General features: G+C 35.6%; 1 protein-coding gene and 1 pseudogene across 1 annotated transcript in view; both read left to right on the forward strand.

Moving 5' to 3' along the window:
• LOC120589192 (uridine diphosphate glucose pyrophosphatase NUDT14-like) overlaps nt 1-27,061 on the forward strand; it is a 155,409-nt gene that overhangs the window by 16,754 nt on the left and 111,594 nt on the right.
• LOC120591182 (uncharacterized) lies at nt 23,020-23,135 on the forward strand (annotated as a pseudogene).

The raw sequence follows: 27,061 nt of genomic DNA on the forward strand, positions 1-27,061 counted from the left end.
TTGTGCCTTTATATGATCTACTATATTTTAAAGATTTTCACATTTTTCTTTGAATATGTTTATTATGTTTCTTCTTTTCATCTTAATCTGTTTAGCTACAAGTTTATCTGCTTTAATTGGTTTTTCAAAAACCATAGTTTTTAAAAATTGTCCAGTTTTCCTTACTCTATTGATTTCTGGCCTCATTTTTATTACTTCATTCCTTTTTGTTCCTTTCAATGTGCTGTTTCTCTTTTTCTGGCCTATTGAATTGAACCTCATGTATCTCCAGCTTTTATTTTCTGATAATTACAGTCAAAGCTATATATTTTCTTCTTGGTACTCTCTAGGAGCATATCACACATTGCTTTCATTTTATCTGGCTGTAGTAGTTTACAATTTCACTTTTGATTTCCTTTTTAATCCATGAGTTATTTAAAGGCATGATTATTATAATTCCCATTCACGTGGGAATGTTAAATATGTTCTTTTGTTAATCATCTCTAATTTTATGGCATGGTGGTCAAAGATCATAATGTATACAGTGCTGATTCTTTGAATTTATTGAAATTCCTCTGTGGCCTGATACAGGAATGCTTTTGAAGAATGGTTCATGTGTGCCAAGGAAGAAATGTGTTCTCTGTTTGCTCAACCGAGTGTTGTATTTGTGGTCTTCAAGTTTTCTAAATGCTTGCATATATGTTACATATATAGTATTTCGTACTAATCAGGTGTTTTGTAGAATGTTCCTCAGTTGGGAGTTGTCTGATGTTTTTGTCATGATTAGATTAGAGTTATGGATTTGGGGAGGAAGACCACAGAAGTCAAGTGCCATTTCACCTGCTGATGTGAATCCTGGTCAGCCGATTCAGGGAATTGTCAGATTTCTCCAAAGTTACACTTTTTCCACTTCTCCAAACTATACTCTTTGGAAGGAAGCCATTATAAGCTCTCACTCTTACAAGCGAAGAGTTATGTTCCATTGCCTCAAGGGCAGAACATTTACACAAATTATTCAGAATTCTTTTGCATTAGAGATTTGTCTATAATTTGTCTTGCAAGAAAATTACTAATAATAATTACAAATAGCTCCTCTATAGCACTCAAAATGTGCCAAATTCTATTCTGTTTTATCACATATATGTACATATACATATACATGTGTGTACACTTTTTATTCCATTTTGTTTGACATTAAAAATGCAACTATTCCAGCTTTGTTTTATTTTATGCTTACCTCGTGGCTCTTTCCCCATATCTTTATTTTCGACCTTTCTCTATGTTTAGTTTTAAGTTAAAAAAAGAAAATTCTGAATTTTTAAGTCTCTTCTGAGTCTGTATTTCTGAATTTATTTTCATCTATTTTTATTTATTATAATACCGAGGAATTAAGATTTATTTTCATTATATTTTTTATTTGTTTCTAAAAACAATGTTCATTGCTTAGATCTTTCTTTTTTCTTTCCTTCTTTCCCTCTTATTTCCCATTGCTTGCTTAAACTTGGGCATTTTATCACATTTTCTAATAGTTACAATTCTTTTATTAAACCATATAGATCTTTTTTCCTGACAAATGTCAGTTTCTTTAACACCCATATCTCCCTCTCTCACATGATCAGAACCTTGTGAACTTTTATCTCCCTTTGTTCTCTCCTACAATTCATGTCACCAGTTTTGACGTGACATTAAATTGTAGATTAGGTTTTGTAGATATAGATTTCCTTTTCATCACTGTTTACTATAATAAATAACATTTATTAATGCCCTTATTTATTCCTGTTTTCCATAATTATTGTTTTCTTGTGAATTAATTTATATTCTTGTTAGGGAAAATGCTCAAAAATAAAAAACTTTAGATGAGTGTTAAGGTGAAAAGATTTTTATTTTACTCTATCATTTAAACTATCTACTTTCCATTTGAGACAGCATGGATGGACTTTGAGATGATCATTCTCAGTGAAATAAGCCAGACAGACAAAGTTGAAAACCACATGATATTACTTATATGTGGGATATAAACCTAAAAGAAACAAACAAAGAGGACAAACAGACAGAGATTCATGGACATGGACAATAGACTAGTGGTTACCAGAGGGTAGGGGATGGAGGAGGGGAAGGGGAGAGGTAGATGGGGTGAAAGGGGTCAAATATGTGGTGACAGAAAGAAATCTAACTATGGGCAGTGAGCACACAATGCAATATATACATGCCTTACTGTTGAATTGTACACCTGAAACTTATTGGTTTCATTAACCAATATCACCATAATAAAACAAACAAACAAACTATCTACTTTCTGGATAATCTAGAATTAATTCCTTCTCCTGACTCCCTGCAATACATGATTTTGTTGTCTTGTTGTTTTTGAGAAATATGGTGTCCTATCTCAAGTCTGTGGCTTTGTTTTGTTTTACACTCTGGAAGCTCTTTGTTAAATTTCACTTTGATGTGTCTGAATATGTGGTTTTCTTTCTTTCTTTCTTTTTTTTCTCTACTATGTCCTGCTTCACCCTCTGAAACCACTTTTAACCTATAGTCATGTGCCTTTTATTTCTGGAAAATACTTACTTTTTCTTCAAAGATTACATTCTGACATTATCTTTTTAATATTTCTTTCCGAAATTCCTGCTAAATAAGTATTTGCATTCTAATTTGATCTTCTTTATTCCTGAATTTTTTTCCAAATACTTTCTGCCTATTCATGCCCTCCCTTTAATCTGGATAATCTTCTCAATATGATTTTCCAGTCCATTAATTAAGTCTTTAGAGCTATTCTGCTATTTAAATTTTTTATTGAATCCTTTATTTAAATAATTACATTGTTTCACATCCAATAACTCTAACTGGTTCTTCTTTAGAAACATCTGCCCTTTTTTCATGTTTAGAATAAATTTCCTTATTTCCCTGAGGATATGTATTACGCTTATTCAAAGTTTGTTTTTTTCTGCTCCATTAGCTCTGCTTTCTCTACTGTACATTTTTGTTGTCGTTACTGCTGTCGCGCTCTTCAAATATTTTGTGATTTTAAAAATTTTACTGTTATCTTATTGATATTCCTTTTTCAGGAATATCAATTAAATTATAATCTCTACATCTTAAATTTTATAATCTCTACATCTGGGAAGAGTAAAGTCTAATCCTAACCTTGTTCTTCTAGCTGTGGTTTGGGGGCAAGGGAGCTATATTCTAGGTGGATTATCTATTGATATGCAGTCAATCCTCAGTATCTAATGGTTTTGCATCTATGGATTCAACCAACAAGGATTAAAAACAGTATTTCAAACCATGGTTGGGAATCCAAGGGTGTAGACGGCCACTGTATGCGTTGTTCTATGCCATTTTACATAAGGGACTTGAGTATCTTCGGATTTTGCTATCTGCAAGGAGTCCTGGAACCAATGTCCCACAGATGCTGAGGGACAACTGTCCCTATGACATCAATTGTCACATCATCCAGGGCATCTTTTATCCAGAGACATTCACCCATTGTGCAGTTGTCTGGCTTATGCTGGAGATAGAATATGGGGGAAAGTGCTCATGGTAAGTTATCCAATTACTACATGTTTATTGTCTGTTTTTTCCCTTTAGAATGAAAATTCCTTGGGGTGGGAACTTTGTATTGTTTAGCACTTAGAACAATGCCTAATATAGAGCAGCCATTCCATAGATATCTGTTGGACGAATAAACATAGCAAGTCAGCTACCTACCCCATCAGGGCTCTGGGCTGACTTGCTATAATGCACACATGTCAGGATTTTATTACAGGCTCCTTATGACACATGGAGCAAATCTATAATCTGGGGTAGACTTTCAAGGCAGTGTGTAGCCGTTTATTCCAAGCCCTTTTTCTTTAGGGCTCTAGGAACTTAGTGAGTGCCAACCAAATTTTGCATTACTGTATTGAGGGTATGCTGAGCTATAGCCAAGGGAGTTCTCTGCTGGATCATTACTTCCAGCCTGGGCAATCTTAGAGAAAGAAGTAATGGTGTGCTTGGGACTTTCCACCCGAGTTGTCATTTCTTTCACTTAAAAAGAAACCCAGACACTTTAAGCCTCCTAAGGTATTTTCACAGTTTTGTACCAGTTATTAAAGGAAGCTCCACATTCACTCACATGAATTGTATCTTTTCTAGCACCTGTTAAATTTGACATAGAAGACAGAGTCAGCAGCCAGTGCTTAGTTTGACTTTTTGACAAGAAACACAGCTTTCAAATTTATTTTGATATAAATTTAAGTAAACAGTAAATTGATTTCAATGAAAAATATTAAGAAAGTTGTTTTTGAGATGATATGGCAAAAATCATGGAAGTATTATAAAGAGTATGAGCTATGAGAGAAATTATGGGTGTTAGAATCAATGCCTTGAACACAGTGTTTGACAGAAAGTTGTTGGATTAATGGAATGTATGAATGATACTTTGTCAACTAGTATAAACTCAGACCTCCATGGAGATCTTATTCCTGCAGAGATGTGACAGGGGAAAGCCAGGAATGAAGAAATAGCACAGAAAGGAGAGATACAGGTAAAGACTAACTTTTCCAAACTTACAATTTTTTTAAAACCAGCCCTGCTTACAGCAATTAAGAAAAAGACAAATGTTAAAAGCTGACAGGCTGAAGCAAAGCCAAGGAGAACTGGAATATTGGATCAATGTTTTAATTGACCAGGGGCAGCACAAAACAAATATAAAGATCCCAGCACTGAAAGGAGCAAGCTACTCAAGCACACAGTCTGCTGAGGAAGAACCGCACTGCAATTGACAGTGACGCCTGGAACTCAGCCCTACAGCTACGTGTCCGATATCTACAACATTGTTATCCCTTCCCTGCAAGGAACATGGATCTAAATGAAGAGGGGGGGAGGGGAGTGACCAGAAATTAGAAGCCACTTAAAATCTATAGATTTCTCATGCATGAGATGTGATAAATGGTTGGCAAGTTAAAGCCAAGCAGAAGGTAAAGGAAAAAATCTTAGTGTCACTGGTGGACTTGGGAATCATGTAGGTCACTGGATGGATGGATGGATGGATGGATGGATGATGGATGGATGGATGGAGCCAGCTCTCGATTCCACCATACTGTTTCCTCATTTCTAGGTCCCATGTTATTCATTCAAAAAAAAAATCTGCCCATAAAATTACATGTTAAAAGCTCCTAAATACCCAATCTCAGTATATTGGAAGTTTAAAAGACAAGGAAGCATCCAAAATACCATCTCTTACGCTGCACAATCTCTTCTTTTTCTATGGTGTTGATGAATTCATGCCTCTCACTGGCCCTGTGCTTAAATGTAGCTTCCAACTTCTGCAGCTGTGAGAAGTGAAGAATATCATACTAAATGATGGCAGTTACAGACCATGAAAAACAAGCAGGTGAACCCAGCTTCTGGTGGATAGAGCAATAGGCTAAATATCAGAGACCTGGTTTTGACTACCTCTAAGATCTTGGACTCTATCTGAATCTCAGTAAAATCATCAACAAATGGAGGGAGGTAGATGAGGTAATCTCTGAGTCCCTTTTGGTTTTGACATTTTTGTTTATCTTTGTCAGTGTTCCTGCAACTTGAGCCTCATCATAAGGATGGTTAATATAGAGAGAAGGCAGAAGATTTCTTGGTTATTTTACACATTGCTAAAATCGAGAGCTTTGGACTGGTTCTGAATCTTGCTTTCCATTGTTTTCCTCGAGATCTTGTATTGCTAAAGTCCAAGTAGACCTCTTAACTTATTGGGCTGAGGCTGAATAAATAACAGATATAACACACACACACACACACACACACACACGCACACAGCTTTTCTGTAGTCTGCTATGTTAAGAAAACATGGAATCTGTTAGCTAAGTTTTGCCAGACAAGATCCAATTGTAGGTAATCTGTTAGGCAGTATAAAAGTAACCTCATTTTAGACAGACAGGTTGAAAAAAGTTTGGTCTAGAAAAAGAGAAATGGCTAGACAAATTTGGGGGAATTTATTTCTTTTGAGGTACAAGTTAAGGTAACGCTTTATTGACTGAATTCAAAACAAAGGGTCAGCAACATCAACTACAAAAAACATGATTGGGATTAACCCCTGAATTGCTAAAATATGATTTCCAGAAGTGATGCCTAAAACAGAGCATCATGGAAAATTTTTACTAAATTAGAAGTAGTTTACTTTGGAGATTTTTCTTTTTTGCCAATGTAATAAGGATTACAGTGATACTTGGGGAGAACATTCTCTCTTCTCTTCTACGTGAACAACCAGTTAATTGTCAGTTCCAAATTTAGACAGAGATTTGAAATAGGCTTAATTAGACTGGAAAGGATTGAGTTATTGAGTAAAATTTCCACTCACCATCTTATGTTTTGTAAAGCAGAGAATTCCATCATCGAGCTGGCATTTTGTTAAATGAGGTGGAAAGCTGAATTAGGGAGGAGCAGGAGGCTAAGCTGATGGTTTTATGTTGCCACCAAAGCTAAAAAGTAGCCCCAAAAGTTGCAAGGAAGCTCTGGTAAAAATCAAATTAAAACCTGAAAACCTCTTCTGATTTAAAGACCTGTAGTTTTCTTAGTGGAGAGATTATAATAACAATGATGATTTGTTTAGGAGAATGTTTAAACCTATATGTATGGAACCTGCATCATATGAAGAAGAGCATGTGCATTGGAACTTAGTCTTTAATTCAGGCTCTTTCATAAACTAGATTCATATTCTAAGATAACTAAACTTCAGCTTCTTGGTTTCTTTGAGTGTAAAACATGGATAATAAATACTTACGTCACGTCCTACAGCTGTAAGAATTAGAAGTAATGTTAGTTTGTTGCTCAGTGCCATCACAGTTGAGCAACTCAAATTCTACAGCTAATATCTTTTCAGTTCAGTGACAAGCATAAATCAAGATATTTTAATGTTCAAGAAGTCTGTTATTAAAAAAAAAAACTTTGCTGCAAATCATTTTATAAAGTAAATAATTCTGCTGAAATGTGGCCAGTGGTTTATCATTCTAGTTCAGATTTTTTAAATAAGATTTTTCTTAAAATAGGAGCACATACCAATGTTTTTTAGGACATGATTTGAACAGATGATGTCCTAAGCCTTTCTACATCAGAGGCAGCTTGACCTAGTGATCTACAGGTTAGGACACTCTTCCAAGAAGGTTGCAGCAAACACTCCTTCAGAGATAAGAATTACTTTCTAGAATGCTGCAGTTCAAGGTGGAGGGAGATGGTATTAGCATTGTTTTTTCTCCAAAGAAAGAAAGAAAATGCTTAATTTTCTGTGGTATCTTCCCTGAATACTTTTCTACCCTAATAAATTTTTTCTTTCTCTATATTTCTGAAGCACTTGGCTCATACTTCAAACTCTATTTTCGATAAACACCAATAACAGCTAATGTTTATTAAGTACTTCTCATGTGCCAGGCATTCTTCAAAGTGTTTGACATGTATAAACCACCAAGGCACAGAGCAGCTCAGGCATTTGCCCAATGATCTGTAGATGAGAAGTGGTCTAGTCAAGGTCTGAACACAAACTTTGTTTCTGTAATCTAGACTCTTAACTACATCAAGCTGTGTTGTTTCTCTGGGCTACACAGCTGAGAATCAATCTTTTGCAACTATTAGAGTTATTTTGTGGGCTCTTATAGTTGAGTCAGGATCTGGAGGAGTTGGTGAACCTGACAATGTAGAAATAATCTTTAAGAGAAACAGAGGGTGGCCAGAGAAACTGTTTTTATCCTTCAATGTTTTTCTAAAGGCTGTACTGGAATGAGAACAGAAGTCTAGGAAGCCAATATGTTGCTAAATTGCTTACCAATGCTGAACAAATTTATCAACAATTGCATCTCCATATGTTAGATATGAAAGAAAGCAAAATCATTTAACATGGCCCATTCATTCTAAAAGGAGGACTAGAAAGAGAGTGCCCTATCCAGACCCCAACCCACAACACACTTATTAAAGGCAAAGGAAGGCCCCTTGGGGATTGGTCACTGATGAACTTTTTCAGCCTCACGTTTTCCCTCTTTTCTTTCAAATTCTACACTCCAATTATATTGAAATAGACTCTTTTACCAGAAAATGCTACAGTTTCTTTCTTCTGCAGGTCAGAGTACCTGCTGCTCCCTCTGTAGCCCCACATCCCCATTTTCAGGCTAATTCTTTAGGTTACTTTGCCCAGGAACCCTTCCCTGACCCCCTTGTCCAGGTTTGGGGCTTTGCCTCTCTTTCGCATTACATTCTGCGTGGTTCCCACTAACTCCAGGTGCCTGGTCTCCTGCAGAGAGGGTAGAAGTTAAGAATACAAAATTTGGAGCTGGAATCTTGGTACTACCACTTACTAGTCACCCAAACTTAGGCAAGTTATTTATATTCTCTGAGTTTCAATTATTTACTTGTTTAATGAAAATAATAATAGCACCTATCTCACAAATTTGTGGTGAAGATCAAGTGAGTATAATGAAAGAAAAAGTTTAAGAACAGCGCCTGGCACAGAGTAAACTGTATATGCCCGCTAATTATTAGTAGTGTTTCCCATGAAAGCCTACCAACTAGGGCCAAATAGTTGGAAACTGAAATCAGAATATATGGTCACCTTGGGCTGTTTTATCATATTAGGGGGATTTGGAAATTGTGATTCTTAGACGTCAGTTCTAATTACTGATTTCAGGGTGACACAGGGACATGCTGCCCTTGCTAGGGGACATTTAAAGGGACCCACTTTGAAAAACTGCTATGCCTATTCATTCTTTTTCTGGACCAGTTGCTTTCTCCTCTGAACTCAGTTTCAAATATCGCATCAGCATTTTCTCTGCTGACAGCATTACAAGTTCAGGGATAACTGCTCCTTGGGGCATCATTGGCTGCTTCTGGTAAACAGTGCTCAGTGTGTTTGCTTTAGTTCTGCAAAGAAGCTAGGAAGGAATTGGGTTTGAGGCCCTGAGGATCTTCATATACAGAGGCAGGGGTGGGGTGGGAAGGTGGGTTTGCCACCTCCTATTAAAGTTGCAGAAAGTTTACTTTTTCTCCCTCCACCTTTCAAAATGGCCTTCTCTCTTTCAGCATTACTGTTCTTTATCATCAGTTACCGATACTCAGAGCCCGTTGGGGTACCATATTCTGTCAATCCCAGACTTCTGGGCTGCTGAGAGACATTGGCAAGGGTTTGTCTCCTGGGACATCTCCTCATGTTCCATGTCCTACTCTCATAAATTGACCTACAATATGCACATGCATTTATGCCTCTGCTCCAGGTTCTTCTGTGCTTTGGCTGTTAGTGTGTGTGTTTGACATCTCCCTTTTAAGTAGTATAATCACTTACTTGAGATAGGCTTGCAGGTAAAGAATGAGGAAATAGCATGAGGTGGGGCTAAAACAACAAAAATCTATTTCAGTTCTACTTTTATATTGCTGGGAGACCTTAACCAAATCATTCTACTTCTTAGGTCCTTAGCGCCCTAGTCTCTGAAATCAGCAAATTGGAATCATTTCTCTGGAAACTCACTTTGAGATTTTATAATTAAGATCAAAATGTAAGGCTTTTGGAAAGCGTGATAGGTAGGTATTTGGGGACAGGAGAATGTCCTGAGAGCCCTTCACCATCCCATCAGCATCTCTCAAGAACTGGATGGATGTACAAATCTTTATTTTCTGTTGGAGAGAAAGGTGCTTTGTAAGGCTACCTGTCAGATAACCTCTGTCATTGCCTAACTGGGTACCCCAGAGCCTGGGATGAGTAGGAAGAGCACCTACAATAAGGTTGTTCCAATTTCCTGCCAAAGTAACTCTAAAAGACTGTGTACTTTAGAGGGTCCAGGATGTAAATCAAATTAACATGCTGCAAGGCTGAAAGTCTTTTTGTGTCTCATGTTTCACCTTTAAATTCATGCAAATTTCACATTTTACTCCATGATATTTGTTGTAATAAAAATAATGCTTGAAATCATTTAACATGAAGTGAAATTAATGTTCCAAAAATATGCATTAAGTTTGGTGCCCTGGGCACCCTCCTAGGGTATGTGTCCTCCAATTTCAGAAGCATAAATTTACCAACAATAATAATTCATGAAGTACACTCTTTTGCCAGCTACCTTCCAAATGCTTTGCAAGAAGGAAATTCCTTTAGATCATAGGATGTTTTACGATTGGTGAAGTAAAAAAGCAGAGAATGTTGTTTCAACAGTGTCTCTCTGCTTATCTATAAAGTAGAAAAGATAATAACAGCAGACCATGACCTATAAGTTTGAGGTAAGAATTAGATAACATATAGGAAAATACTTTAAAAGATGACAATACCACATATATGATAGCTGCCCATGCGAGCTAATGCTAACCTCAACCAGAACATCTCCTAGAATAGAATAGACAGAGACTATGGTTAAATTTGTCCACATTGCCAAGAGGTCCGCGGTTGGTGAAATTCTCAGGACCTTAAAAGTCTCTTGGAGCAGTACAGGGAGCCTACAGGAATGGTGTATTCTGGGGCAGAAATGGATCATATTGGACAAAGATCAGAACATATCTATGTCAAACTATACTTTTTTTTTTTTAAACCAAAGTACTGTTGGATGAAGGCAGTGAGTAGGACTATTGTTGAATCACTTTATTTTCAAATGTGTTCTTCATGTCCATTATCAGATTTTTGACCAAATACATTCTACTACCAAGGAAGAGAATTTTACTAATAAATTTTGGCCCAATGAAGCTTCTTATTCTTCTTCTCTCTGGAGAGTACGGCTTTCTTTCTACTGCACTATAAACACAATCTTTGGGGATTTTTTATGATATTGGTTATTGTTATCTTTTTCCGTAATGTTAATTTTGAATTCAGACATGAATCTTACGTATTTAATTTAAAATTTAATCGAACATAGCAATTTAAAATACAGCAAGACAGTGGGAGGAAAAACTATCGATAAATGTGTATGAAAAGAAAGATTGCTTCCAAAGACAAAATTTGACTTCCTCTCAGGAGATCCAGTTTCTGAAATATGAGGATATTAAGCAGCAATCAGTTGGGTTTCATTCTACTTTATGTTTGAGCTCACATTATTGGTCAAAGACCTGGCATAGCAACATGGACACCTGGGTCAAATTTTAACTCTTGAACTTGTGCCTTTTGGAATTTGTTTATTTCTTGGGAAAGATACAATTCAGGGACAAGGTTTCTATAAAAAAATAGAGAGGCAGATGATCTCAGATCACCAGAGCCCCATAACCTTCCCTCATCCTGACAGTAATCAATTTCCATCCTTTTTCTATTAATTTCTATGAGTAAGTAGTATAACTAATGAAGATCATGAAATTATTTTTGGAAATCACTCTAGCTATTTTATAAATGTGTATAGTTAGTTTTAGTTATATAGTTATATATAGTTAGTTAGTTGTATCCAAAATAGTCACCCTGGTGCCTACTACACTTATTTTGATAATGCAGATATTGCTCATAAATTTTGTTCTTCTTTGAGATGTATGTTAGAGTCTAAAAATCAAAAATCACACAATTAAGTAGCCCTATAAATCTAGTTCAATCCAATATATTGCTTTTCAAACACGATTTTAGGCATTTATAGTGCAATAATCAGCCTGTATGCAAATATCTCCAATTGTCCCAAGAATGTCTATTATGGCTTTTTTCCCCCCTCCTTCCCTCTCTTTCTTTCCTTTCTCCCTCTTTCTCATGCTATCCATGTTACTGAACCAAGATCCTATCAAGGTTAATGCATTCCATTTGTTTTTTATGGACCTTTAATCATTTGTAATAGATTAAACAAGAGCCCCACCGCCCACCTTTTTTTTTCTTTCTTTCTAACACTGACCTTCTTGAAGAATCCAGGCCAGATTTGTTACAGGTATCTCACATTTAGAATATGTTTGACTTTTCTCCTTGATTTTTAAAAATTTGTTTCTCTACTGCTTTTCTTTTTCTGTAAAACCAAGATTAGAACAAGAGGCCTGGTTGAATTTGGGTTAAATATTGGAAGCAAGAATATCTCAAATAGGAGATGTTTGATACCTCATATGGGACAACAACATGATCCTTACAGGGTTGGAGAATGTCAAGGGGTCTCCCACTGTGCATGCCAAATTTGATCACTTGGTTAAAATAGTGATGATGAAACCACTCTATGTTAAGATATAGTTCTCCTCTTTGTAATTAGTAGGTAATCTGTGGATTCATTCTTTGGTACAATGTAAAAATACCGTTCCCCAACAAACATTCTCCTAATTGTTTTAACACACTTGTTTGTCCCTTGCCTAAACCAGTTTTTCCACTGGAGTTTCCAAAATAATGATATTTAAATTCTATCATGTCTTCCTACGTATTAGCTAGTATTTATGTAAAAGAAGGATTTTTGCTCTCTTCTATCTTTCGACTATCACTATAGACTCAGAGGTTTTTATTTATTTAAATGTTATAATTAATTACACTTGTTATTCACACGATGCTTACATTGTCCCAAATTTGGTCAGTAAGAACACGCTTAAGCAAGTTCCTGTGTCTTGTTGACATATTTGCATTAGTCTTTGAATACTTTCAAAGTATGATTTTCAACGTAATCAGAAGTCCTAACTCACATTTCATTTTCCTGTAGATATGTGTGGTGGTTTTATAACATAGTCACAAATTCTTTGACATATTCCCATCAAAGGTGGATTCTAGTTTCCTTCCCCTTGGATATGAGCTAGTCTTAATGACTCACTTCTAACAGATAAAATCAAACGGGAATGGTATTTCTCAAACTTCATCATGAAAAGAGATACGGTTTATACCTGGCTTTCTCTTTTTTGAGACATATTCCTTAGGAATCCTGAGCTAACATATAAGAAGTCTAGTTATCCTAGCCACTAAGGTACAGAGACCACATGGAGGTAAAAAAATAAAAATAAAAATAAAAAATAAGATGTGCAAGGAGCTCCAGCTGTTCTAGCCCCAAGATCTTCTAGCCCCAAACTGTTTGGGTCTTGCTAGTATAACTCACCAGCCACGAGAGTGAACCTTCAAGTGATCCTAGCTTCCAGGCTGTGAGCTCCAGCTAACACTGAGAGGAGCAGAGATAAGTTGCTCCTGCTGGATTCTGCCCAAATTGCAGATTCATGAACAATATTGATGCTGTTGTTTTGTAAACCACTAAGTTTTGGGGTGATTTATTGCACAGCAGTAGATAACTAGAACAACCTGAAATCGGTCAATTTTTCAAAGAGCTTTGTTTTCTTTTAGTGGGAAATGGTATTAGAAAAGAGATTTGGATACTGATTCCCTCATCAGTACTGGGTAATTTCGTTTTAAGCCTTTTTCGTGGAAAAGGAAAAACGTTTGAAAAATTATGATTTTGGATTTATATTTCTAATTAAATTTATCACTAAAGGGAGTTTAACTACTTTTATTTCATTATATCTTTTTACCCTAAAAAATCTTTATTCATAATAACATAGTATATTTGCTTATTTGCTTCTTCCTATAATAATAAAGCCTACTACTAAAAGTACTACTATTAGCATTAATAAAATCTTATCATTAATACTACTATTACTAATAAAACTACTGAGGTGAACTTAAGACTTCCATGTAATCCTTTTTGTTTGTTTTTGGAAAATTAGCCTTAAATGATGTATAGTCCTAGTACTGGGTTCAAAACCACTTAAACTAGCTCTTGTCTCTGAGTGCATATGTTACCAATTTGATATTACTTTAGGTTTATTAGTTACTCTTTGGTTCAATTTTAGAATTTGCTTTTTTTTTCTAATGCAACTTTATCCTTAAATAAAAAGACATTTGCATGGTTTAAAAGTCAAAACTACATAAAATGGTAAACTCATTGCTAGCTCTTATACTGTATTCCCACATACCATCTAAGGTAAACATGTACATTAGTTTCTCATTTGAATTTCCTATATATATATATATATATGTGTGTGTATATATATATATATATATATATACATATATATATATATATACAATCTTATTTTTTCTTCTTTCTTATTAAAAGTAACAATAATCTTGCTTTTTTCACTTAGCAAAATAACTTGCAATTCACGTAAGTCAGCTACTGGAGCTATTTCTCACTCTTTTTTAAGGCTCTATAGTACTCAATCCTATTTATCTACTATAATTTATTCAACCAGTCCTTTTGAAGGACATTTAAGTTATTGCCAATCCCTTGCTATTACAAAAAAAAAATCCACAATTAATAACTGTGCATATTTTTGTTATGGTGTTCATTTTGTTTTTGTGGAGGTATAGCTATAGGGTTAATTTCAAGAAGTGAGATTTAGGGATCAGCTAAATATATAAAGCAAATATTAACAGACCTAAAAGGAGAAATAGATAGCATTACAATAAGAGTAGGGACTTTAATACCCCACTTTTACCAATAGATATAATACCCATACAGAAAATCAAAAAGGAAACATTGGCCTTAAATGACACATTAGACCAGATAGATTTAACAGACATTCCAAACATTCCATTCAAAAGCAACAGAACACTCATTCTTCCAAATAGCCATGGAACACTTTTGAGGATAGGTGTCCTAAGTGCTTTACTTGTATTAATTTATTCAAACGTCACAGAAACACTTTGAGCTTGGTATTACTATCATCTTGATTTTATCAATAAGGAAATTATTGATAATAGATAAAGTAAGATTATTATAAAGAAGGGTTGATATGCAAACTAATTAATCATTTGAAGCTGAAATACCATTTTCCATTAATCATATTCACAAATATAAAAAAAGGCTTATAAAACACAGTGTCACTGAAAGTATGTGGACCCTGATGGTCTCATACATTTTGGGGCAGTATTAATTGCTATAACCTCTTAAGAGTATCTAGAAATTTGTTAAATGTATATATGACTTTAAACTATGGGAATTTCTAATAGAAATTTCTCAGAAATATATAGTATCACATGTATGCAAATCTGAAAATATAAGGATTTTTATTATAGTATTTTTTTCTACTTGCAAAAGACTACAACAATTTAATTGCCTTGTCAATTAAATAAAGTATGTTACAGTCATACAATGAAATACTCAGTAGCCAGTTTTGAGTATGAGGTCCATCCTTATGTACTGATTATGGAAATATTTTCAAAGGCAAGATACAGAATTGTGGAAATAGTCCCTCATTTATCATGTTAAAATAGGCAATGTGCTTCCATATGCAACTGAAGCTCCTGGAAGATATATAAGAAACTCTTAACAGTATTTGTCTCTGGAGAAGGAACTGAAGGTCAAAGGTGAGAAAGACATTTACTTTTCATTAAACAGTGAAGTTTTTGCCATATGCAAGTTTTATCATTGAGATTTAAAAAGAAAATGATGGAGAGACAGTGGGAGAGGCAGGGAGGGAGGGAGGGAGGAGAGAGAGAGAGAGAGAAAGAGAGAGAGAGAGAGAGAGAGAGAGAGAGAGAGAGAGTGAGAGAGAGAGAGAAGCAAGATTTAAAACAAAACCAGCCCTTGGGACAAGAGTCTAGTCTCTCATGGTGACTATGTTGAAGGGAGCCATTCTCTTTGCAATGTTGAAGATTTGTTCGTGTGTTAAAGTTAGACAGATGATATATCCTCATACCTTAAATTCGGGGACTGTTTACTGATCTCTGACTCTTCAGTTCTCATTGGACTCTTTCCTAAATTAGTTGAGAGAGTGACAAGCACAGTTTATATTTGTTTTGTTTTGTTGTTTTTTTATTTAATTTAATTTTATAAGTTTCATGTATACAGTACATTGGTTAGGCATTTATATAGTTTATAAAACAATTCCCCTAATTGCTCTTTCTCTTCTCTGGTTCTCCACCTAGCCATTCATTAATGCTGACTGCATTCCCTATGCCGTGCTCCCCATCCCTGTGACCACCTATCAACTACTAATTTGTACTTCTTTAACCCGTCACCCCATTTTCCCAGCCCCATAACCTCCCTCCCCTTGGGCCATCACCAGATTGTCTTCTATATTTGTGAGTCTGTTTTTGATTAGTTTGTTCTTTTTGTTCCTTAGATTCCACATATCATAGTAGGTTTTATTTGATAGAGAAATCAGATACTGTAAGGCAAGCTTCTGAGTAGATCTTGGTAATTAGAGCTACTGCAGTACTGTTTATAAAATGGAAAAATGCTTTGAAACTGAGGGTTTATTTTGTAGCCCAGGAAGTCTGCTCAGTACATAGGATTTCACTAGCTTTAGGTTCACTTGAAAAAGATTTCCGCCTAATGCAAAATCATATAATAAGCAGTTTTCAAACTACTTCCCTAGAGACCAAGCTTGTTAAAATTGTTCTTCCCTATACAAATGTGTATTTGAAGAACTGGGGAAAAATACTTATTCCACAGCTATCTTTTGGCCACACGGATGGCTCAGAGATTCTCTTGCTGAATTAAGACCAACCTGAGGGACATATTAGCTGATGCTGGCAGGGGTCAGTCCTGGGCCCAGAGGTGCTCTCCGATGTCTTCCTGCCCACAAAGGACAGATTCATCAAGGGTGCGGTGCATATGGTACCAAGCAGCTAGGAAGAAAGCAACACTTTGCAGACAAGTACAGAATTCAAATTATTTTAATAGATTGGGAAAGTGAAAAAGAAAAGTAGCAGGAGGGAAAATATGAGAAGTACTTAGAATTTGGAAAAGGTAATGGCAAAAATCTAGGTGAAGAAATGCTTACAATTTAATATAAGCACCAGAATAGATGATAAACCTTAGTGAGTATTTAGCCAGAAAACCCATTCTTGGATCACAGTGGAAGAAAAGCTTTCTCTTGTACCAAGAGCTAGTCAGGTATAATTTTGAGGTCTCTTTTTATTTCTGGGTTCTAATGTCTGCCTGAAAGGATATTTAAAAAATCAAACATGGTGATATGGCTGAGAAATACAACCTTAAAAAAACTATATGACTTAAAAAAAACTATGAGCAGAAAGCATCAAGTACACAGATTTCTAAGAACTTTCTGTGCATGATTTCTGGAATGGTGCCTTACCCTCACTAAATCTACAGCAAAAGTTCATCTCAGAGCACCACTATGTTTTGTTTTGTTTTTTTAATTAATTAATTAGTTAATTAATTAATTTTTATGGTGACATTGATATGTGATTTTCAACTTTGTCTGGCTTATTTCACTTGGCATGATTATCTCGAGGTCCATCCACGTTGTCACAAATGGCAGTATTTCATCTCTTCTTATGGCTGAGTAATATTCCATTGTGTAAATGTACCACAGCTTCTTTAGCCAATCATCTATCGTAGGACACTTCAGTTGCTTCCATGTCCTGGCCACTGTGAATAATGCTGCTATGAACATCAGTGTGCAAATATCTTTTCAGATATATGTTTTCCAAGTCTTTGGAGTAAATATACAGTAGAGGGATTGCTGGATCATATGGTAGATCAATTCTTAGCTTTTTGAGGAACCTCCCTACTGTTTTCCATAGTGGCTGTACCAATTTGCATCCCACCAGTGTATGAGGGTTCCTTTTTCTCCACATCCTCTTCGACATTTGTTATTACTTGTCCTGTTAATTATAGCTATTCTAACAGTTGTGAGATGGTATTTCATTATGGTTTGGATTTGCATTTCCCTAATAGCTAGCGATGTTGAGCACCTTTTCAAATATTTGTTGGCCATTTGTATATCCTCTAGGGAGAAGTGTCTGCTCAGGTACTATGCCCATTTTTTTGATTGGATCGTTTGGTTTTTTGTTGTTATTGAGTTGTATGAGTTCTTTGTATATTTTGGATATCAGGCCCTTATCAGAGGCATTGCTTGCAAATATATTTTCCCATTAGGATGGTTGTCTCTTTACCTTGTTGACGGTTTCTTTTGCTGTGCAGAAACTTTTTAGTTTGATGTAGTCCCATTCATTTATTTTTGCTTTTACTTCCCTTGCCTTTGAGGTCAAATTCATGAAATCCTCTTTAAATCCAAGGTCCTTGAGTTTAGTTTCTATGTTTTCTTCTATGCATTTTATTGTTTCAGGTCTTAATTCAGGTTCTTAATCCATTCTGAGTTAATTTTGGTGTGTGTGATAGACAACAGTCGTTTCATTTTTTTGCAGGTGGCTTTCTAGTTTTCCCAGCACCATTTACTGAAGAGGCCATTTCCTTTTTCCTTTGTATGTTTTTGGATTTTTGTTGAAAATTATTTGCTCATATAAATATTGGTTTACTTCTGGACTCTCAATTCTGTTCCACTAGTCCATGTGTTTTTCTGCCAATTCTGTCATTTTGATTACTGTGTGTTTTAATGCTGATGAATTAAGCCTCCTAGAAGCTTCATTCTAGTTCAAATATCTCTGGGAGTGGGTTAAGGAGATAACTATTTTTGTGCTATAGACTCTTAGGGAGCTCTATACTTCTTATTCACAATATTTATTAAAATTGTAAATAATTCTTTCCACAAATATTTATGAGCTCTTACTGTCAAGCACTATTGTAGGTACTAGGTATATATATAATCCTTTTAAATTATATTTTCAAACTAGTCAGTTCTTGGCATAGTGTACTTCTTCCTTAAAGTAATATACCTTTTACAGGTATTAAAAGCCAGCTGACACTATCATTCTTGCCTAAAGATCTCTTTGTCCAAATCCAAAAGATCATTAGTTACGTTTTCCATTTTCTGAGTTACTGTAAGATACTGCTTTCCCAAATCTTTCACAATTATACAGAATAACCCCCATTTTTTTGGTTTCCTATGGCAATTTCTGTGACATTATTTTAGTCTGTGGTCCACTTCCAGAGATGAAGCCAATGACACATATTTTAGGTCTTAACATCTCACTCCTGGCATCAATTTCTGTATAAGCTACCTTTAGCCATAAGAATTTCATGCAACATCAACTACAAAACACACTGGCTTAAAGTAAATAGATGCTCATGAATCTGTGAGTCAGCTGGGCAAGTCTTCTGATCATAGCTGATCTCATTACTGTCTGTGGTCAGCTGCAGGTTGGCTAGGCAGGTTGGCTAGATTGGCTTTCTGATCTAGAATGGGCTCAGTTTGGGGAACTGGAGTGACTTGACTCTGTGCCACATGTCTTTCATTCTCCAGCAAGACAACCCAGGCTTATACTCAAGGCGATTGAAGAGATGAAAGAGAAAAGGTAGGAATAAGCAAGATTTTCCCCACATTTACCAAAGCAAATCACATAGCTAAACTTAAAATCGACAAGAAAAGAACTCTTTTCCACCTCTAGATGAAATTAACTGCAAAGACATGTGTGGAAGTCATGAGTACAGGGAGGGGTAAATAATTGGAGCTATTAACACAGTAAATCTACCAAAGAAACTATCCCCATAATCCATAACAAAAATGATAAAAAATAGTCAAATCCTGGCTATTTATGGAGGTAAAAATGATATAATATTCTGACTGAACAGATGAAGGGTATGAGGAAAGAAAACTGAGGTTGACCAAAGTTTGGCCCAAGTAAGTGGGAAGTATTCATTGAAGTTGAAAGACTGAACAATAAAGAACTGTGAAGGATATATCAGGACTTTCATTATGGACATTGTTCCAGTTAAGATAGCTGCAAAACAAACCATATCAAAATTTAGTGGCTTATAACAACAACCACATTGATAATACTCACAAATCTGTGGGGACTAACCATCTTTGCTCCATTAGTCATCAGCTGAAAGGCTTGTAGGCAGGGGCTAGAATCATCTGAAGGCTTGCTCTCTCACAGTTCTGGTAGTTGATACTAGGAAGACTCAAACAGCTGGGTTTCCTCATGCAACCCTATCTTTGTACAGTCTCATCACAGTCTCTATAATATGGAGGCTTTGGAGTAGCCAGTCTTCTTACATATTGACTCAAGACTCCCAAGGTGTGTGTTTTAAGAGAGAGCCAGCTAGGTAGAAGCCTATTAACCTTGTTAGCTTTTCTAAACTAGTCTCATAAGTCACATAGCCTCACTTCCACTGCATTATTTTCATGAGGAGCGAGTCACTAAGGTCAATCAACTTTCAAGAAAAAAGAGATTTAGACTCCATCCTGGGGTAAAGGAGTGTCAAAGTATTTGTAGACATATTAGTCAAGCCCCACAAATGTGATAAGCAAGATGCCCATTAAACTTTCAAGTAGAGAAAACAAGGAAAGACTCATGTTAACAAGCCTGCAGTTCAGAGCAGAGACCTAAGCTGGCAGTATAAATTTTATAATCAGAGAAGAGATTCAAATACCAAGTCCTAGAACACTCCAAAATTTAAAGGTTGGGAAGATAAGGCAGAAGCAACAAAGAAGATGAAAATGAACAGAAAACAATTCTATGGGACAAAAACCAGAGAATGTGATTTGTCTACAATAGTTTACAAACAAAATGTAAGCTAAATGACATTATTATCTTTCCCTTTGTGAATTTCCAGCACAGTGTCTGTATAAACTCAACAATAAGTAGTTTTTAGATAAGTGTTGAACTATAGGAAGATTCAGGATAAGGGCTCACCGACTGGGAGGCAAACAGAAAAACATGGGTAAGAAGTCTAAACCTTGGTATATACATAAAGCAGATGGAAATACATTTCTTGAGTCCTATAGTAAGTTTGAGTCAACCACAGAGATAACATTTGACAAATTGGAAGAGGATAAATTCTCCAAAGAAGGAAGGCAGTAGAGAAATCAATGACAGAATCTTAAGGACTATAACTCTTACCACAGTCCCCCAAGATCCAAATGATCTGTTTCTTTTTAGCTTTCCAGCTTTACCTTACATCTTCCTTCCCCTTGATTTCTGTGTTCTAGCTACAATAATACTCCTTTTTTCCCCAAAAAAGAAAATGTCTTTGACATAACAAGCATTGTAAAAAAAATACTATTTGACATCGTTTGCCATGTTTCAGGTATGCTTGGTCAATGGCCTTACCTATCTCTGCTACTTGGTATAGGAGCAGGAGCAAAGGAACAGCAAAGGAGAATAAAGTTGGAGTCTGGCATATCAAGACTAATAAGTTAAAGGATAGGCAGGATGGGAATAGGAGAAAACATATTGAACATGTGTAACATAAATTATTTGTTATTTAATTCTCACAATAACCATGTGAATTTGGTATTAACTCCATTTTACAGAATACAAAAACAGAAGGTTATGCAATTTTTTTCAAGGTCACCTAGGTAGTAGTGGGAGCCAATACTCTAAAGCAATAAATGTAATAGGTATGGGAATTCAGTCATGGAAAGACAGGGGTTCTAGCTCAGGAAACTCAGCAATTGGAAACTAATGTTTGAAGCAGCAATTAGTTATCGAAATCATAGGTCCTATCCTTGGAGTCTTGGAGGACAAGCTGGAATCACGAGTTACTGGGAAAGCAGTATGCCAGGCACTATAAATTTGAGCAAATGAAATCACAGTTGATATTTCTAAGAGAATTATAGTATCTGCATGAGCCCTTTTGAATAGCATGTAGAGATAGCATTTGCATCTCATATGTTTGTGATAATTAGCCATTTTGAAAGGTAACGTTGGTGGAGATAATTACACAACTGCACATATATTTATAGTTCCCTATACAATCTTAGGTGAGCAGCATACTTCACTGTTCAATTAATGACTGTTTAAATGATAGTCTGAACCACTGGATCGGCTCTCTTGTTGAGATAATATAGCTTTGCAAAATAACATCAGGAGTGCAGAGAAATGCTCTTGGAAACCGTGCCATAATGTCCAATAGTGGGAGACTTGGTCCACAGTAAAGAGACCTGAGGTTAATACGCATAAGCACAGAGGTCTTCTTTTTTATTGCAGTAGAGGAGCCTAGTAATTAAACAAATATTCATTGAGAATCATATTATGTATTAAGTGTTATTGGGGATAGAAGTATGAAAAGGAATAGTCTTTGTCCTCAAAGACCTTATAACATGTAGCTAACAGTCCAGGTAGAAAATCTCAAGTATAATAGAGGTATAGAAAAAATAATAATTACCTTTCCCAAAGTTCCCATAAAAGGGAGAAATCACTATGGGTTGAGGATACTTTGGAAAGGAGTCCCACGAACTACAAAGAGATAGATGAGCAAATTTCTAGAGGAAAAAAGGTCCATAATGTGTTCAGGGCGTGGTCAGTGGCCAAGTCTAGCTCAAAAGGAGAATTCACACTAGACAGCAATAGAACTTGAGACTTAAGTGGAAAATTGAGCCTAGGTTTCAAGTTCAGACTCAATCCATTGAAAAAATTTATGCAGAAATATGACATAATAAAATATTTAGGAAGTTTTTTGGTAGAATACACAAAATGGTTTGGTCCTTCTAATACTTTTCTCCCCTCTTCCAATCTAGAAAAATAATGTAACTGTAATCTATGTCCTAATGAAATGATCTATTGTCATTTTCTATATGTTAAAATTCCTCCCCTGCCACAATGTCTCTTAATAATCCAAAAAAGATAATGGCATAGCTGACACTTTATGGAATTCTCAACCTTAATATTTAATTCTCATTTTAAATCAAATTCATTTGTATATAACCAAACTGGTCCATCCACAAGTTTTGTATTTTATCATCTGAAAACAAGGGAAGTAAGATATCAATCCTTTGGAAAAATGCTTTGCTGTCAAAAATTTTTTAAAAAATAATTTATAAGGCGAGTAACTCAAAACAAAGTTATTTTACAACTTCAAGGATAATTTCCAGCCATGCACCTATCCTGGGTGAGGATCCATGAGTAATAAATTTTTTTCTACAGCAGATTAATATTGAAACTGGGTCTGATGGAAATAACTAATGAAAGATGAGTATGAAATATACAGCCAGTGTCTAGCCCATAGCAAGGGATTACTGACAACACCTTGACTCAAAGATCAGCCTCAACTAGCCAGATGGTCCACTTCTCAGAGGGCCCAGGAAGTTCCTGGACAATCTTTTAATTCATGAGATGCTCTTAAGAAATGGCCAAAAGTACAGTGAACTGGAAATAACACACATAGATACACATAGGAGAAAGGAAAGAAATAGCTGGGGCACTTTTATAACAATTTGGTAGGATGTGGTTCCATAGTGTAATGGTTAGCACATTTGCTTTACAAGCAGAGGTCCTGGGTTCCTGCCCCAGTGGAGCCATGGTCCATGGTCTACAGCCATGGCACCCTGAACAAGCCTGATGTCTGATCTCGGAAGCTAAGCAGGGTCAGGCCTGGTTAGTATTTGGATGGGAGACCCCCTAGGAAAACCAGGTGCTGTAGGCATAAATAATAATAAATAAATAAAAAACAATTTGGTGAGCATCAGATCATTTTTTGGTGATGTGATCTGCTTCCAATTTTCACAGACCCTGTCAAATGTGTGGGTCTGAGTCTGAGAAGAAGGTGGGATAAACAGGAGGACCACAAAGTAAATTACAGAGCAGAATGCAGTAAACTTGTTTCCTTGGTCAAAGGGGATACTAAGACCTCAGGGCAACTTGGATGCCATGGCTAGGAATAATGTTACTTATACTTCTTATTTCTAAAATTAAAAAGAAAAAGGAAAAGATATAGGCACTTGAGGGAAATAAAGGAAAGAGTTCCCCAGAGAACACAAAGACTTTATAGCACTAGGAGATTTGATTTTCTTTGCTTAAATCACGATGACTTGCCTAAATTCTGTCCTAATAAAATAGAGCAAAAACCAAAAGACAGCTATCATCAGTTGCTAGCTCAGAATTGTGTAAGGCCTCAAACTATTAACTCATCAGCCTTTATTTTAGGACCCCTTTGCCTCAATTCCTTTTTAATCACAACCGCCATTAAGCATCTTTCATATGACAGGTATTGTACAAAGCACTTAACATTTATTATATCACTTAATATTTATAATACCCCACAGTATTGCAAATATTATTATGCTCATTTTATAAATGAAGCTTAGAGAGGTAAAGTTAGTGATTCCCAAATGCATAGGAGCTGAATTGTGAAGAAGACAAGAAGGCTCAAAAGAGCTGTGATTCTCTGATAGCAGTTACATCTTCTTCATCAACAAATTCAAATCCTTTACTTTTCATGTTCCCTCTCACTGACATATCTTTTAGCATCTCATTTTATTTCTGAAGAACCCTGCTATTTGTGAATTTTCATAAATAATTCACAAATATCAATGTTGTAAATTTCATAAACAATTTGTAATCTGAAGTTTCAAAATTGTACAGTGATTACAAAAAAAATTCTTGCAAAAGAACTTTCTTTTCCTTCCTCTTTGGTAGTCAGTCAAGAGTAGAAATAAACTGTCTGTATAGCAAGCCTATTTTTCCAAATGCTGTATGAAATCAAGCAGTTAAAAATACAGTCCATCTTTTTCAAGGATATCAAGTGGTTACAATATGTCAGGTTGTTACTTTGGAAATGATTGCAATATCAAAAGGGAAAGATTAGGATTTCAGGCAGGAAAGAGGCAGTGGTAGTTAGGGGAAGATTTTATCTCTAAAAGACACTATCTCCATGTTAATAGCCTCAGGAGAGAAAAACAGAGAAGGAACCCACTGCCAAAAAAAATCTACTTGATATGGAAAAGATTCTGATCTGAACCTAAAGGCTTTTCAGAGTTTTAGATGTCAAATCAACACCTCTTCAACCCTGAAAAAGTAGGACCAGAGTATAATTGATTAATTCAACAACTTCAAGAGGCTCACACCCTTCGAAGCACTTTTTTAATAAGGCAAGGAGAAACAGGGAGCCACGGGAAAAAAAAAAGGCATCATAGTGCATTTCTGTAAGAATATAATGAAGAAAGGGAAGTGAAAATTAAGGCACAGGACATGGCAACAGCCTGAGTCACCGAAATCTGTCAGCATCTCTTCTCCCAATGGGGAAAAAGGAAAGTATCATGGTAAACAAAAGGTGGAAATGCTTGCAAGTCAGAATATACTCTCTTGTACGGTTTAAGAAAGATGTTCGTGTTAGGAAAAGATAATTGTTCCTCATAAAATGAACCGTTTCCAAGAAAACTACTTACCTGGTTTATACTTTTCTTTGTCGATTCTGGCTTATTTGAGGCAAAATATTTTTGCTATTGTTGTTGAAGTTTTTTTTTGTTTGTTTTAATTCCGAGAAATGAAGAAACAAACAGATCTAAGAACTCTAAGGGAAACACTTTAGAGTCCTTTAGAGATGTCAGTAACTTCACATGAATCAAGATGGACTGCAAAGGGGAAATTTATGAGCTCAAAAATGGCCAGCTCTGAAATCCAGTATAATTTATTTTGTTAACGTCTGTTGCAGGGCAACCCACCACAGTTCACACAACTCTTCTATCCTGCAAAGGAGGAATAATTTTCCCATCCCCAACCTTATAATCATATAACAAAACTTAATAAGATAATGGTTCTTAAGGGATTTCAATAACCTGAAACAGAGAAGCAGTAAAACATATCTTATTAACAACATATGCATTTTAGAATAATTATTTTAATGGCTCGATTTTTTTCTCATAATAATGAGGACTACAAATTTGACTAATTTAACTGAGGAGTATGTTTCACGCTTGAGTTACTATACACAAGAATCAAATAAAAGGCTCTCTCCTCGCTTCCTGTCTCCCTTTCTTCCTCCCTTCCTTATTTCCTTCCACGGTTGCTGTTGCTTCGGATGTAAGGTATTTCCTCCACAGGGCAAGTATATTTTTGCCTCCCATTACACTATACTTTCTGACATATCCCTATGGGGATACCTCCGCTGGCTGTAGTTAGTACCTCCACTAGGCTGTTGTGATGCTGCCTCTTTTCTCACCTGGCTCCCATACACTATCTATTCTGATGAGCATATATTCAGAACAGCATCTTTGGAGTATATTTTTATCTAGCTTGACTTTGCAGAAAAGAACAAACAGGAAGCTAGGAGGGCTAACTGTGCCACCGAAAGAGCCAGAACTATAAAGCATTGAAAATAATATTTCTTTGTATGACTTTCAGAAAAGGGTGAAAACTCTCTCAAATATTTTGAAATATTCAGAAGACAAAGTGATTACCAACATAAAGAGGAAGTCAGTATAAACTCGCGGCATCTGATCGTTTCCTTGCAATGGAGTTGACATTATGGAAGTAACCAGAACAAAAAGAAAGGGTTTGTTGGAGTCAAGACGTCCCGTGGTTGGCCAAAGTCTTAGCCAGGGGCTTGGGGGAACTCAAAGATTAGCACGTATGAACTCCAGTCTCTTCCTTGCTGTGGACTTTTTGTGTTCTTGGACCTTTAATTCAAGAAACGCTTATCGAATACTTCTAATGTGCTAGATAAGTGCAAAGTGCTAGGGTTCTAGAGAAGAGTAAAACACATTCCTTTCCTGTGCCAGTTACTGTGTCTGGTTCTGTTTAATATCCTTTTCAAAGATAGCTTATTTATTAATTCAATAAATGATTATTAGATGTTTATGTAGATCAAGGGACTATGTTGGACAATCTCAGGGAAGAAAGAAGTTTGAACTTGTTCGAATGCAGAGCATGAACTTGAATGATTAGTGTACTAGACGATAAGGTAAGTTCTTAGTGGGAGATGTAAATAATAAATAATATTTATTTATTAAATAAATAATAAATAATAATAAATAATATTTACAATAAGGTAAGTTCTTAGTGGGAGATGTAAATAAATAAATAATTACTATAATTATCCTTCAATGGCAGTCCGGAGAATAAATAGATGGTTTCTAGCTAAGAAGACTGATGAATGCCTCATGAAGTAGGTATGTTTTGGTTCTCTATTAAAAGACAGACATGGTCTTATCGGAAAGAGATGGGAGAAGGGCAAAGGTACCTAAAGAGAAATGCTTGGCAGAGATATAGATGGGAATATACTATGCAAGATCAAATAACAACATATGGGCTATCTGGATTGGCATATGGGGTTTATAAAGGGTGCAATAAAAATGTCTGAAAAATAATGACTTTATTTTAGACAAGAAATTTCAATTCAATTGAAAGAAATAAGGCCACAGATCACAGCTGGATACTTCTCAACTCATGTCTCTTCTCAGATGTCAGCATTTTTGGTCTCAGTTATTTTTTATTATTATACTGTATTTTGTTTTATTTTGTTTTTCATAGCACCTACTAAATTAAGATTTTTAACGATAAATTTACTTTTTTTAACTCTTAATTATCTGCCTCTTCTCCACACTAAAATTCATGAGTAGAGATGATGGCTCT

The sequence above is a fragment of the Pteropus medius genome, unplaced genomic scaffold (genome assembly GCF_902729225.1).
Source record: "Pteropus medius unplaced genomic scaffold, Ma_sr-lr_union100, whole genome shotgun sequence".
In the NCBI taxonomy this organism is placed as follows: Eukaryota; Metazoa; Chordata; class Mammalia; order Chiroptera; family Pteropodidae; genus Pteropus; species Pteropus medius.